This window comes from Pinus tabuliformis, chromosome Q (genome assembly GCF_031772625.1).
Source record: "Pinus tabuliformis cultivar Carrire ecotype Pingquan chromosome Q, CPIR1, whole genome shotgun sequence".
Taxonomy (NCBI): domain Eukaryota; kingdom Viridiplantae; phylum Streptophyta; class Pinopsida; order Pinales; family Pinaceae; genus Pinus; species Pinus tabuliformis.
Genome location: NC_142296.1, coordinates 438,959,909 through 438,976,210, shown reverse-complemented (window position 1 = coordinate 438,976,210; position 16,302 = coordinate 438,959,909). Strand labels below are relative to the sequence as shown.

Genomic DNA, 16,302 nt, shown 5'->3' with positions numbered 1-16,302 from the left:
TTGTAGATCACTTGATAATGCAATATACTAAAGCAAAATACTTGATCTACTTCTAGAAACAAACTTACAAAAGCTTAATCGATTTTGAGCAAGATCATATAGAACACATATAACAGAGAATGAGAAAGCAATCACACATGAACACAGAAGAATACTCTGGGGAAAGCCTCAGCTAAAAACCCCTATCTTTGTATTATCATACAAGTGGAAATATGTCCGGATTACATAAAGCTTTAGCTCACAAGCTATCCAGCTCTCAGTACAATCCCTCAATACAGCTCACAGACTGAATAGACACAACATATGCCTTCCTCCAATCCTCCAAGCCTCCTATTTCCTTGTGCAGTTTCTCCTGGGGTCCAATGCTGCCACCTGTGTGAATTCCCACATCACACACTCATCAAAACTCAGAAATAACTGTGCAATCCTCAAGGAATGAATTCCTTCTGCATGCAAGAGATATCCTCAATGGAATATACCTGCCACTGATAGTAGATTGTCCCATCATCTGATTTCAACTGGGTCTCTGACTGAACTAACATGCATGAGTTATTTATGAGAGAAAAATTACTTATCTGAAGTGCAGCAGTTACATGCATGCATGCATTAACTAACTAAACTTATAATCAATTCCACAAACTATTGGAACTAATCTAACTGGACTTAACTCAGTTAACTGAACTAACTAATTACAACTCATCATGATCTCTTTAATCAAGGGATAACTTCCTAAATCAAAGGGAAATTGTTGCATGTCTTCACATAGACTTCATGTTTGATTTTCTACAACTAATTAACTCAAGATGAATTAATTAATTATTTTACAAACAGCTGCTAAGATCAAATTCGAATTTTAATTCTCAATTTTAGTTTAGGGACTAACTAAAATTGGAATGTATCCAAAATGCTATTTATAGCAGTGCTATTTTTAGCACTTCTATTTTTAGCATTTCTTGTTGCTATTTTCAACACCTCGTTCTCCAAGTCACAATTGATTCATTGAGTGCCCTGACTCCGACAAACACTGTGAAATCCCAGCGCAATCCCTGCTTGGGCCAACATCTTGCCTCTAGGAGACTGTGTCATCCCCTCTGTTGGATCAATTTGCTGGAGGAAGACTGTTGTTCAGCCCTCCCGACTCAGAACCTCGATTCTCTAGCAAAATCTCAAACTTTTGACAAATATCCTGCACTTCCACTACAACAGACCCTCTTGGTCTGCGTCAACACTGCGTGAGCCCCTTCCTGGGATGCGTAGGCCTCTGCACCACCTCTTTGATGCTACTGCTGCCTCTCTACCTCGTACTCTTTGGCTCGGAACTCCTTCCCGATCCAAATCTTTGTTTCTGCCCCTCTCACTACAACTCAGATCACGAGTTCGATTTTCTCAGCAAACCACGCCCTAGAAAAATCGAATTGATTTGATCACTTGGTGTATCTCCAACTGACCCTCAAGCCTCCTCTTATACTTTTCCTGTTGATGAATCAACAACCGAGATTAAGTCACTAATCAATGGCTAAGATTAAAACATACTTGATCCTTGTCTCTTAGAAGCTTCCCACCGATATTTTTATTAATACCCATTAATATTTTTATTTTCCCAAGTTTAGACTTAGGAACCCATTAAAAATATTAATTATTTTAATAACTCACAATTCTGGCGGAATTTCTCCAAGCGATTTTTGGGTCTTGGAGATCTTATGTATTCTAGGCCCTCCACAAAATTTTGGAGCTAGAGCGCATCTGATGCTACCCAAAATCAACAGAGTCTCTATTGATCTGAACATTTGTGACTTAAGTACCCTTCAATGGTCAATCCCTGACTCCTTGTTTTCCTTGTTAACTTTCCTTTTGATAAACTTCAGGTATGTTAACTAGATATATAGGACAACTGTTGTTTGGTGTTAAGGGATACATCTGTATTGATTTCACAAGGGTTGTTTCCTTTGACCAAAGGATTGAAAGTTTGATCTCCGGAGACCTCCCAAATCACATAGATGTAACTCTGATTATGAGATTGTAAAGATTGCTTGGATTGAATATTTTAAGGGTTATCTAACTAGAATTCATAATGAATAGACATTGATCTAAAGAAACCCTCAATCAATTTGCAGGCTTAGAACAGAGATTACCTCAAACATGTCATTGTTTTATTACTTCAAGGGAGGATGAATGTCTACATGTATGATGCTCTAAAATTGGTTGAATCTCAACAAGTAGACTGTTCCAACTGATTTGTCAAATAAAACGCAAAAATGATTCTCCTTTGCAAGATACTTAGAACTGTACAAGACCGCGGGTATATGAATATCCATATAGATGTATCTTGTTTAAGAAACCCTTGCTCTGTCACTAGATTAGCTCACGTCCATGATCGATGTCTAATAAAAGGAGAAGCAAGTTTCAAGGGAGACTAGATTAGGGCATTCTTTTGCTCTTAGCTCCCCATTTTTTTGTGCTGAGAATTATGCTTAGGATCTGCTCCAAAGAGAAGGTTGAATGGCCTTGGATTCCCACCGTAGCCCTGTGCCAAGCAACCTAAATAAGCATACCTTACTTGTTGTCAAGAGGGTCGAACCAGTCTCTGCCACAAATGATTTACACTCTGATTTGTGCCATAACATAGTCAATCTCCTTCGCTGATCTATGGGATGGCACAAAGGCCACAAAGAATTATTGATGAAAGAAAATAAATATAACCCAGCGAAGCCATTAACACAAAATCAACCATAAACTATTCAGCAATGTTTCGACCTCCTTAAAGAATAATCAAGACTACATTGGCCGCAAAGCTATCTTACCTCAAATCAATGTTCAAAACATGCCCTAGAAGTGAGGTGAGTGTCCCTTTTATAGATCTTAAGCGTTCCATATGAGGGAATTGACTTGCATGACTTGGAGGGAAGGATTGAAATCTAAATTTCAAATTAGAGCCAAAATCCCCTTCTTAAATGTAGGCCGACTTGATTTATATTTAGAATCCCTCCATAAATTATTTTTCCATAGCAATATTTGAACTAATTCTAAAATAAAAATCCTTTTTGAACCTTATGACTTGAATAATGTAGCTAATGTTAAGTTGCCACCTCATCTCCTTTTGGGGACTTTGACCACAAGAGGGGGATTCATATTTGAACAAGAATATCTTGCAAACTTTGAGGACCCTCGTGACGTGCCACATACCATCAAAATCAACATGATGAGGAAAATCCAATCAAAGTGACCATGACCACAAAGAACTTAAATTTCCTTGTCATATTTGACATCAAAGGCAAGGCATCTTCTGGTGTTGCTTGGGTTGACATCAATGACAATCACATTTCAACATTCTCCCCCTTTTTCATTGATGGAAACACATGTACTCCCCTTGTGATCAATGCTCCCCCTAACTCGATGTCTTTTACTTGTTTTATGTCCCCCTTTGACATCAATGATGAAGGGTAGCTCCCCTTGATAAGTTGTTTGCTTCTCTTTTCCTTTAACATGTATTTGCTCCCCCTTCCTGCATATCAATGCATGTCAATGTACACCTGGTAGAATCCCAAGCTTCTCCTGAAGATACTCAAAAGTCTCTCAAGGTAGAGGCATGGTGAAAATATTAGCAATCTGTTCCTTTTTCACAATGTATTCAACCTTGATGTTCTTCTCTGCAACTTGTTCTCGAACAAAATGGTATTTGATATGAATGTGTTTTGTGTTTGAATGCATGACAGGATTCTTGGAAATACTTATAGCACTTGTGTTGTCAGAGAACATTTGAATGGCCTCATTGAACTTCACGTAGATATCCTACAAGGTTTGTTTCATCCAGAGGACCTGAGTACAACATGTTGTCGCTGCTATATATTTTGCGTCTACTGTGGATAAGGATACTAAAGGTTGTTTTTTCCCAACCATGATACGAGACAATCACCAAGGTAGAAGGTTGCTCCACTGGTGCTCTTCTGATCATCAATGCAACCTACCCAATCTACATCTACATAGGTTGTTAAAATCAGTTCATTTCCTTTAGGATACTATAAGCTAAAACCAGTGGTTCCCTTAAGGTATCTGAAGATCCTTTCAGAGCAAGAACATGAGATTCTTTTGGTGTTGCTTGAAACCGTGCAACTTGTCCAACTGCTTGCATCACATCTAGTCTAGACGTTATCACATATAATAGACATCCAATCATTGAACTATATAACCTCTTATCAACATCCTTGGATTCATCATCCTTGCTCAACTGACAACTTATCACCATGAGAGTGATGGCTAGTATGCAATCCTCCATTTGAAATCTCCTCAACATGTCCCTAATATACTTGGATTGAGAGATGAATATTCGATTATCTTCTTGAGAAATTTGAAGTCCCAAGAAGTAAGTCAATTCTCCAAGTAAGGACATCTCAAATTTGTTATGCATGTCATTAGCAAATTTCTTGCTCAACCTATCATTGTCATTAACAAAAATGATACCATGCACATATACTTCTATGAGCATTAAGTTGTCGTGTTCGATCTTTATGTATAAGTTGTTGTCGACCTTTCCTCTTCTGAAACCTTGCTTCTGCAGATATTTGTCCAAGCGGGCATACCATTCTCTCGGGGCTTGCTTGAGACCATACATAGCCTTCTTTAACCTACAAACATAATCCTTCTTGTTAGTAAGTAGAAATCCTTCAAGTTGTTCTATGTAGACTTATTCTTCTAGTTCTCCATTCAGGAAGGATGATTTATTGTACATCTGATATACCTTGATTCTTTTTAAACAAGCATACGCCAAGAATGCCCGGATGGCTTCCATTTTGGCCACGGCGCAAATGTTTCTTCGAAATCGACTCCTTCCACTTGTGCATATCCTTTACAAACCAATCTGGATTTATTCCTGGTAATCATTCATGTTGTTCTTGAAGACCCGTTTTGTACCTATAACATTTTTGTCCATTGGTCTTGGCAACAATTCCCATGTGTCATTCATCAAACTGCTTGGCTCAGTGGTGGATAATAAGGTAATATGTCTTTCTTCTGCCACATGTGCTTTCCATCTTTTGTCCATGATCATCAGTTGGTTCTTCTTCTAATGGTTTATCTTCCTTGACCTTTACTTCTTGCTCTAGCTCTTTAATTTCTTGCTCTACTAAATCTTGTTTGGTTTTTTTCCCATAGCCTTCATCAAATGTCACATTGATGCTTTCCACTATTTTGTTGAGCCTCAAATTATAACATTTTTAAGCTTTTTCGTTTCTTGAGTACCCAACAAATATGCCTTCATCTACATGAGAGTCTAGCTTGTCAATATTTGAGTCATCCTTCTTTATGTAGCATTTGCTTGACATGAAAACTTTGTAGTGCTTGATGTTAGCTAGCCTCCCCTTCCATAGCTCATATCGAGTCTTGTCAATATTACTTCTAAGCATTTCCCTATTCAGAATATGGACTCTCGCCTCTATAACTTGAACCCATAAGATATTTCTCAATTTTGAGTCACTTAACATAGCCTTGGCCATCTCTAGTATAGTCTTGTTCTTTCTTTCAGTGACTCCATTTTGTTGAGGTGTCTTGGCTACTAAGAATATCCTTTTTATGCCATGTTCTTCAAAATAATGTTGAAATTATTTAGATGTAAATTCACCTCCATTATCCAATCTTAAACATTTTATCTTCAAGTCAATTTCATTTTCCACCATTTCCTTGTAAATCTTGAAATGTTCAAAGGCTTTTGACTTTTTCTTTCTGCAACTTATTGTTGTCATTCGAGTGTAATGGTCAATGACTAATATAAAGTATAGTTCACCTTTCAGTCCTTTAGTTCTCATACGTCCACATAAGTCGGTGTGAACCAAATCTAATGGCTTCGAGGTAGAATACTCAGTTTTGAATTCAACCCTAGTTTGCTTTCCATGCCGGCAATGTTTGTATATGTAATTTGTTGGCTTTGTGATTTCTGGGATTTCTCTAACTCCTTCCTTTTTACTGACCTTGACAAGATTATCAAAATGGGTGTGACCCATTCTCCTGTGCCAGATCCAACTTTCATCTTATTTTCCCAAACAACATTTCTCTTTTCTGATGTCATCTAGATAGTATATGTTATTTGGAGCCCTTGATAACTTTTTCCTTATCTCACATTTCTTGGAGTCGAACAAAATTGTGTGCCTCTGATCACATATCTAAATTACACTTAACAGACAATGATTCAAATTCTCAATGAGAGACATTTTCTGCTTTGGCATCCTTTTCTCCAAGCTTTACTGTGTCTTTCCCAAGAATTTTAGATGAGTTGTCATTGCCAAATGAGATTGTTCCATCTTTGTACTTTCGCAAGGTTATAAATTTGTCTTTATCCATTGTCATATGCTTTGAATAACCACTATCAATTAACCATTCACTTTTCTTACATTGGGTTGTAAGAGTAATGTTGCATACTTCATCTTTCTTTTTTCCACATTTTTGAAGGAATGTTGAACTCTTGCTTTGTTTCCTTTGGGGGAGTGATCATACTACACTCTTTTTTTTGTATACCCAAAGTTATTTCACTTGTAGCATTCCACTTCATTGCTTAATAAACCAAAGTTGTTGTAATTCCTGTTGTACTCTTCACGAGGCCTCTTGATGTAGCTACCCTTTAGGTAGTTTTCATAATTCCTTCTATTTCTAGCATAAGCATTGCAATTCACAACTTTGTGCCCAAAATTTGTGTAAGAGTAACATACACCAAGAAAATGGTTTGGTACCTGAGAGAAGGGGGTCTTCTAGGTGGTGTAGTTCTCCAAAATCTTCCTATTGGACATTATCTCTAGCTGATTGATGCTTAGGCATCCTTTGACCCTGAGTTGGGGGCGAGTGTTTCGACTTATTTATTGGTTCTTTTATGACATTAGCATATATTTTCTATTCATCCTTATTTCCTGTCATGGAACTTGATCCTTTAACAAAGGTTGTCTTATATCCTAGTCTTGACTTGTCATCACATGGCCTTTGACTGTTGATGATTTCATCCAACACTTTAGAGTTGTTCATGAAGTTATGGTGGACATCCTTCTTTTGTGCTTCCTTTCAGAGTGAAACTACATCTGCTTCCAAACTTTCCCGTGTTTTGGTACCCTTTTACAACTCCTTGTTGAGTGTTTCTTTAATCTTTAGTTCTTCTTCTAATTGAACTTTCAAGTTTATGATTATCTTTTCAGAGTCTTTGACCTTTTTCTTGAGATCATTAGAGTGCTCCTTCACCTTATCTAGTTCCTTTTGCAACTTCTTGATGTTCTTCCTTTCTATCTTTAGTTCTTCAAGGGCACAAATAAATTACTTCTTTAAATTGACTTCTCCTTTCTCATATTTTTCATTTTCAAAGGCATCTGCATTTTCTTTTCAAATGCCATAAAAAATACTTGTTTTGAGTCACTATCGTTATCACTTTCTTTGTTAGATGAGGAACTGTCTTCTTTTGAGAAAATATTTTCTTGGACATCTTCATTTTCCTTTGTTCCTTGTTCCCCCTCTAATTTTTCTTCTTCTTGGGAGCCTCTTCTTCATCACTATCAGGACATTTTGCTTAGGGACATTTTACAACGAAATGACCAATTCTTCCACAATTAAAACATTTTAGGGGGAGCTTACCTTTGTACTTGTCTATTCCCTTTTTGAGTTTCCTTACGAGGTTGGCTATTTCTTCATAGAAGTCCTCATTGTTGCTTTGGTTGGGATTTTGTTTTGATTCTTGCTTTTTTTTACTCATCTTCTTTGAGGCCTTGAATGTTGCTTCCACAATTAAAACATTTTAGGGGGAGCTTACCTTTGTACTTGTCTATTCCCTTTTTGAGTTTCCTTACGAGGTTGGCTATTTCTTCATATGAGTCCTCGTTGTTGCTTTGGTTGGGATTTTGTTTTGATTCTTGTTTTTTTTCACTTGTCTTCTTTGAGGCCTTGAATGTTGATTCACTTGCAGATACATCTTGTTCAGTCCTCATTTCATAAGCTGTAAGAATCCCATGTAGCTCATCCATGCTAAGTTTGTCTAAATCTGATCTATCTTCTAAAACGAAGACCTTAGGATTAAATCTTGTTGGAAGAGATCTTATAACCTTTCAAACAATGACCTTTTTATCTAATGGTTCTCCCAATCCTTCCAGAGCATTAGTTACTTCATTTACTCGAAGAAAATAGGCTGCAATGTTCTTGTCTTCTCTCATCTTCAGTTGCTCAAATTGTGCTCTGAAAAATTGAAGTTTTTCCTCTTTGACCTTCATGTCTCTTTCAAATATGTTTTGAAGTTTGCCCAAAGTTCCTTAGTTGTTTTAAATCCCATTACCATAACATAGACAGATTTCAAGAGGCCACTCAAAATGGCATTCGTAGCTTTAGCGTCATTCTCAACACATTTCTTACCTACTTCATCTATTGGAGGAGAGGTTGGCGCAGTGTAACCATTTTCGACAGTGCCCCAAATTTCATATCCCTATGAAAGTATATATACTTGCACCCTTCCACTACATAGTGCATAACTTTTCTCATTGAACAATGGAACTCCATTCTTAGTGTACTCCAAGATTTCCCTTCAGTGGTTAGACAGATTGCGTAAGGACCTGCTTTGATATCAATTGTTGGAAACACTGAGAAGGGGGTGAATCAATATTTCTTATTACAATTAATATTTATTAAATTTTTAGAGCATTAATAATAAATGAAAATTTCAACACATCAAAAGAATAGTGCACAAGAAATTTTTAGGGGGAAACCCTTCCAAGAGGAAAACCATCGAACGCTTTTCTAATATCGTTTATGAGTGCAATTCTTTAGCTCCAACTGAAAAGGAAGCCCCAACTTCCTAGTACTCTAGAAAAACATTCAAGTTTTATCAAGAAGCTCGGACTCCTGAAAATATGCTCCTACACCCTATTTTACCAGCTCCTACTGGAAGGACGTTCCAATGCCCTACAAGCTTCAACTTGCCCTAACACCACAAAACCACCCTTGAAATTTAAGGATGAAAGAATAATTGTGGTCTCCTGTACCAAGGATCATGACCCACTTATAAGGATATTCAATGAGGCTATATTACCGCTAATAAATGAACAATGATTCCCAACTTCAAACAATCAAACTGTTGCTTTCAGAATGTTTAAATCATAAATTAAATGCCCTTTATCTACCTGAAGATGTTGCCAACAATATATTTGAGGATGAAACACTGATCAACAATCTATAATGATGTCTTCAAACTCTGCCTTTCTGTGAATGCCTTATACAGATTCCACTGTCTAAAACTCTGGTCACTGCCTTTTCTTAGCACTCCTCATACTGCTTTCGAAGTGGAGTACCATAGAAAAAAACAAAATGATGAATCGCTCAAGTTCTAGCATGTAAATGAGATCTATCTTGCAAGGTGTACCATAGTTTGTGACACTGTCCAAATTCTCCTTTCATGTGAAAACGTACCAGGCATTGCGGACTATAAAGTTCAAGTATTCTGATACGGACTAGGGCTGATGCACTTACATCGGACTATAAAGTTCAAGTATTCTGATACGGACTAGGGCTGATGCACTTAAATAAGCTTCAAGTGTTCTTCACATATTTATGGATTTTATTACACATATCTCAAGAAATGTGTCATAGGTGGAGGACTTAAATGAAATACTATCATACCTTAGAAGCTTCAGAATATAATCAACCATGCTCATAAATTTACCTCGATGCTAAGTAACTAATCATAGATCAGAAACACTTTTCTCTTCTTTTTGCTATGCTTGTAGATGACTTTTGTTATCTTCACACTTTTATGTTGTAGATGGAGTCTCTGTTGATCTAAACGTTTGTGACTTAGGTACCCTTCAATGGTCAAACCCTGACTCCGTGTTTCTTTGCCAACTATTCTGATAAACTTCAAGTATGCTGACCAGATATATAGGACAACTGTTGTTCAGTGTTGAGGGAGAGATTTGTATTGATTTCACAAGGGCTAGTTCCTCTGAGCAAAGGATTGAAAGTTTGACCTCTAGTGACCTCCCAAATCACATATGTGTAACTCTAATTATGAGATCGCAAAGACTGCCTGGACTGAATATTTTAAGGGCTATCTAACTAGAAGTCATAATGAACAGACCTTGATCCGAAGAAACCCTCAATTAATCTGTAGACTTAGAACAGAGATTACTTCAAACATGTCATTGTTCTGTTAATTCAAGGGAGGACAAATACCTGCAGGTCTGATGCTCCAAGTTTGCCTGAATTTCAACAAGTAGACGTGACCTCCCAAATCACATATGTGTAACTCTAATTATGAGATCGCAAAGACTGCCTGGACTGAATATTTTAAGGACTATCTAACTAGCAGTCATAATGAACAGACCTTGATCCGAAGAAACCCTCAATTAATCTGTAGACTTAGAACAGAGATTACTTCAAACATGTCATTGTTCTGTTAATTCAAGGGAGGACAAATACCTACAGGTCTGATGCTCCAAGTTTGCCTGAATGTCAACAAGTAGACTGCTCCAACCGATTTGTCAAATAAAACACGAAAATGATTCTCCTTTGCAAGATACTCAGAACTTTAAAGGACCGCAGGCACATGAATATCCACAGAGATATATCTAGTTTAAGAAACCCTCGCTCTGTCACTAGATCAGCTCACGTCCATGTTCAACGTCTAAGAAAAGGAGAAGCGAAGTTCAAGGAAGAACAGATCAGGGAATTATTTTGCTCTTGGCTCCCTTTTTTTGTGCTCAGAATTATGCTCAGGATCCGCTCCAAAGAGAAGGCTAAATAGCCTTGGATGCCCACCGTAGCCCTGTACCAAGCAGCCTGAACAAACACACCTTACATGTTGTCAACAGAGTCGAACCAGTCTCTGCAACAAACGATTTACACTCTAGTTAGTGCCATAACAGAGTCAATCTCCTTCGCTGATCTATGGGATTGCACAAATCCCGCAGAGATTTATAGATGAAAGTAGATAAATATAACCCACAAAAGTCCTTAACCCAAAATCAACCAAAAACCCTTCTACAATGTTTCGATCTCCTTCAAGAATAATCAAGATTACCCTAGCCGCAGAGCTATCTTGCCTTAGATTATCGTTCAAATCAGGTCTAAGAAGTGAGGCGAGTGTCCCTTTTATAGATATTGAGGGATTCGACTTGTATGATTTGCAGGGTGTTAATGGGACAAAAAAGGCCCTCCGTCGATATAAAGGAGAATATAGATATTGAGGGATTCGACTTGTATGATTTGCAGGGTGTTAATGGGACAAAAAAGGCCCTCCGTCAATATAAAGGAGAATATCTGGTCAGGTTCTAATTAGACCCTTTTTTTATGGTTGAAACTGGCGATTTTGATTGATTATGGGTCTGGTTACCTTGTCATTTACGACTAATCTAAAATTAACCTAACATAAATTGAGAATGGTTCTAATCTAACCCTAAAATGTTACATTAAAATAATGTTAATACTTTCCCTATGACATTATGTTAAATTAGTACTAATTGTTATTCCTATACTAGGTCAAATTAGTTTATATAAATTTCCAATATTATATCATTTATTATATACTACTAAATATTACCATATTATATTTACTACGAATTAGTACTAAGTCAATCAAACTAATTTTATTTTACAATATTTACATATATCTCACTACGTATTAGTACTAAGTCAATCAAACTAATCTTATTTTACAGTAATAATATTAGACTATAATGTAATAAAATTATATTAAAAATAAATGTTATTATTGAAAAACTAATATATGTTAATACTATTCTAATTTTATCTAACTAACTAAATAAAAACAATTTAATTAATATTATATATAAGATTATAATATATTGTTATATTATAATATTGTAATGATACTATACTATATCTATAAGATTATAATATATTGTTATATTATAATATAGTAATGCTACCTATACTATATCTATATTAAATAATGTTATTTTAAATTTTCACTAAGATATTAATATAAACTAATATATCCTATCCAAACCTATAGTAATATTATTTTATAATGCTATAAAGTAGATATATTATAAAAAAGTTAAACTATGGTAACACTATTTCTATATAAAATAGTTTAATTATATTGAAGTAAACTCAATGTTTGATATTATATTTATATACATGTTTTTAACTCTATCATTAAATTTGAAACTAAAGTTACAAAACAATTACAAAAATTGTAAGATTTATCAAATTAATCTACAAAAGAAAAAACTAATTAATATATAAAAATTATAATTATTTTTCATTTGATCTTTTAATAATAGGAATAAATGATTAAGATCAAATGAGAGGGTTGATCGTAGAGGGTACGCTATGAGTCATCAAGACCATGACCACAAAGACCTTAAATTCCCTTGTCATATTTGACATCAAAGGCAGGTGACATCAATGACAATTACATTTCAACAAAATCAACATATTTAATTAAAATGAAACAACTCATTGGACTAGAGAAACCAAAGACTCTTTTTCTTTTGTTTTTTCACATTGTAGGAATGAGATTAACACCATGCTTAATTTGATTTTTCTCAATTTAATAACACCATATAAATATTATTTTCTAGGTTGAGTAATAAACACACACATGCATATACAAAAGAGAACCAACTTATTTTTGTATAAAATAATAAAAAAAGTTCCTTTTCAGGTTTCCCTTCAACTAAATGGGTAGTATTAAAAAAATAACACTAAAAGTATCCACTTAAACAAATAAATTTCAACCATAGAAATTTTTAAATTTCTACTTTCTTTTTACTAGTGGAAACATTATGATAACAAAATATAAAAATATAATAATGTACAAATTAAATACTCTAAAGTACCAAGCATCAAATGATAGCAAACCCAAATATCTCCTGGAGGTAGTCTCATAACCTTCAACTTCTTTTTTATTAGAGATACTCTCTTTTTCTAGATGCTATCAACCCACTTGTGAACCTCCTTGCCTGCTCCTTGGGTACTCTTCTTCCCCACAGACAACAGAGTTACAATGGGGTTGTATGCGAGATTAGTACAATAGCAACGTGGAGGTGATCTCTCAACTCAAGAAGTTCTCACTAAGAGGAACTCCACGTATACCAAACTCACAAACAGATCTCAACTAATCACTCAAAATCCAAATAGCATTAGGACATTCATACAACATTATGGTGCATAAAGGTGAGTCTCTCATAGCTTGATCGTCCTTCTATAGAAATTTCTAGTATTATACTTGGATTCTCATAAAAAATTATCATTTTCTTAAATTCAATATTTCTGTTATTCACCTATCCATGTGTCACCATTTTATTGAGGATCTTGTGAATTTCATTTTCATTTTCTTATTTTCTTTTAAAAACGATATATCCCCTCACCAAAACATGTTTCTTATTTCTTCTCTTAGTTTCCTTTGATCCAAATCAGATTCCCCTATGTTGGTGCTTAAGTGCTTTTTTCACTAGATTGAACAAGTAGGCATCAGATATAAGTCCCTAACCACCCATATTTTTTCTAAATTTCAAAATATAGTTGGATATTCTTATTTTATGCTTCATCCACATGGACAGTTCTCATGAATATCACTTTTAGGTTCTTTTAATTTCATGTTGTGATATCCCTCTTAGAGAGATTATCCTTGGGATGAAATTTTTGAGTTAGTGTTCAATGAACACATGACAAAGTTGTATTTTATAATAGTGTTGTAGTACTTCATCAATCTATAAAAAAATGATGATATTTTATTGAATGCACAAGTAGTCACAATAAAGAACTCAAGCAACAGTTGATTCCACAAGAAACCACTATAACCTAGGGCCAATTCAACAAGCAAATAGAAGACTTACCAAGATCCACAATTTTCCCAATAGGGATATCAACACAAATGTAGTTTCTAGGCTTACAAAATTGTAGCCATCCTTGCCCTACCATCAATAGTCGGGGACACAAATTACCCTAACATTCGATTAAATGATGTTACTCAACTAACTACTACAGTGCTCCCATTTGTTGGTTAGGCCTTAGTTCAACAAGCGACACCCCTTATGGTTGTGTTTACTGCCACAAAACTACACTAGTCAGACTATCCTTCACTTTTATTCAACCCTTGTTGCCTCAATCCCTAGTTAATTAGCACCTTGAATTCACCCTTAGATCCTTGTTGCCTCGCTTTCCTCTAGCTGCAACCTTAGAACCACGAGTGTGGCCCCTTAGGCCACTCACTATATTGAACTTATCCTTATGTCAATTTTATATTGTAGGAGATTAGAAACTAGCCACCCCCCTGCTGCCTTAGACAGTTTATTTCCCTTTGTTGCCTCGAAAAACCCAATCCTCTATACTTTTCTAGTCCTCGTTGCCCCAGGAAATTAGGTTCTATCTATTTTCTACCTTAGAAAGATAGTGTCTTACCACTCAATGGCTCAAAAAAATAAATTCTAGCCACTAACTTCCTCAGAAAGATAGATTCTAACCACTCATTACCTAAAAATATATAGATTTCCATCTAGAACTCGGTCACTTGTATCAAGAAAAGATGGAAAGATTGGCTAGGGTGGAATATTTCACCACCAAAACCAATCAGATACAAGGGTCATATAACCCTCCAAGAGCACTCAGCTCAAAATCAGGAAGTTCAACAATTCATAATAATGACTCTCCTCCCTTCATCATATAGTTTCTCCTTGGGGATTTTCCCTCCTAAATTCAAATTTGAGTGACTTGCAAGTTTCCCTCCATTTTTCCCAATTTAATTTTTATTATCTAGTGTTACCTAAGTACATTAAATTTTAATTGGCCCTTTTGAAATGGCTATAGCCTATAGAGTTAGATAGGCTACTACATCCTTCCTTAGGAAATTAACTCGAAGAGGACATTAAAATCTCCCCTTATCAACATTGCTTGTCCTTAAGCAACTGTAAATTTAGGTCTTGCAAGATTTTTTCTCCTTCCCATGTGGCATCCTCCTCGAGTAAATCTTTCCACTTAATAAGGTATTTTGATATCATCCTTCCCCTAAATATTTTCTCTTGGCAACCATGATAGCTTCTTGAATCAATAAAAATTGTCCCTCCTCATCCAAAGTGGGAAGCTCAGTTGAAGTAGTAACTTGTTGATCCATTGCCTTCTTGATGCATGATATATGGAAAGCACTGTGGATTTTTCTCCCCTCCAACAACTCCAACTCATAAGCTACTTCACCAACTATGATTCCAAGGGCTAGTTTCTAGTTCCTACAACAACAAACTAACATAAGGCTAAGTTCAAGGTAGCAAGTGGCCTAAGGAGCCGCACTAAGGGTTCTAAAATTATGGTTGGTGGAAAGTGAGGCAACAAATATCGAAGGGTGAATTTAGGGTATTGACTGACTATGGATTGAGGAAACAAGGGTTGAATAATGGTGTAGGGTAGTAGTGAGGAATATTGGTGTGGTTTTGTGGTAGCAAACAAGGCCATAAGGGGCTCCGCTTATTTAACCAAGGCCTCAACAACACACAGGCGGACTGTAGCAGTAAGTTGAGAAAAATTACTTAAACGAAGGTTAAGGCAATTTGTTTCCCCAACTATTGATGGATAGGGCAGGGATGGCTACATTTTTCTAAGCCTAGAAACTACATTTTTGTCTATATCCATATTGGGAAAATTATGGATCTTTGTAATTCTCCTATTTTCTTGTCAAATTGGCCCTACTTTATAGTGGTTGCTTGTGGAATCAACTATTGCTTGAGTTATTTATTACTACTTGTGGATTCAATAAAAGATCATTATTGTTTTATAGATTTATAAAGTAACGCAACATCATTATAAAATGCAATTATGTCATGTTTTTATTGAAACCCTAACTCAGGATTTCATCACAAGGGTAATCTCTCTAAGAGGGATATCATAGTGGTATCAGAGTTATGCATCGTGCCAACCTATGAATATATGATTTATCGATGCTCTCAAAGGATAGGGGAAACGTTACAGTCAGGAAAAAGAAGGGTAGAAACAGTTATATAGATTCAATCATGGCAGAAAAGGGAAGAGCAGACACCAAAGATTAATCCCTTAGACATCTTGGGTGAGCTATCTAGAGGGCAACAACATATGGCTCAACATATGGTACAAGGGAAACAACAAGTGGCCCAAATTCTTACCCATATTTTGGAAAATCTGAGCAATGTTGGTAACAATGATGCTAATGGATTTAATGGAGGCATCGGGGAAATAAGGGTGAATTCAAGGTGTCAACTAACTAAGCATTGAGGTAGAAAGGGTTGAATAATTGTGCAGTGTAGTAGCGAGGCTGATTGGTGCGGTTTTGTAGCGGCATACAAGGCCATAAGGGGTGTCGCT

At 35.9% G+C, this 16,302-nt stretch overlaps 1 protein-coding gene and 1 long non-coding RNA gene across 4 annotated transcripts in view; one reads left to right on the top strand and one right to left on the bottom strand.

Moving 5' to 3' along the window:
* The window catches only part of LOC149220101 (uncharacterized), a 492,965-nt gene that overhangs the window by 17,248 nt on the left and 459,415 nt on the right, over positions 1-16,302 (top strand). The gene's annotated exons all lie outside the window — the stretch shown is intronic.
* On the bottom strand, positions 9,554-11,206 carry LOC149220102 (uncharacterized). Its single transcript, XR_016249264.1, has 2 exons — positions 11,027-11,206; positions 9,554-10,831 (listed from the first exon to the last, which is right to left on the bottom strand). It is a non-coding gene; the product is annotated as an uncharacterized LOC149220102 (long non-coding RNA).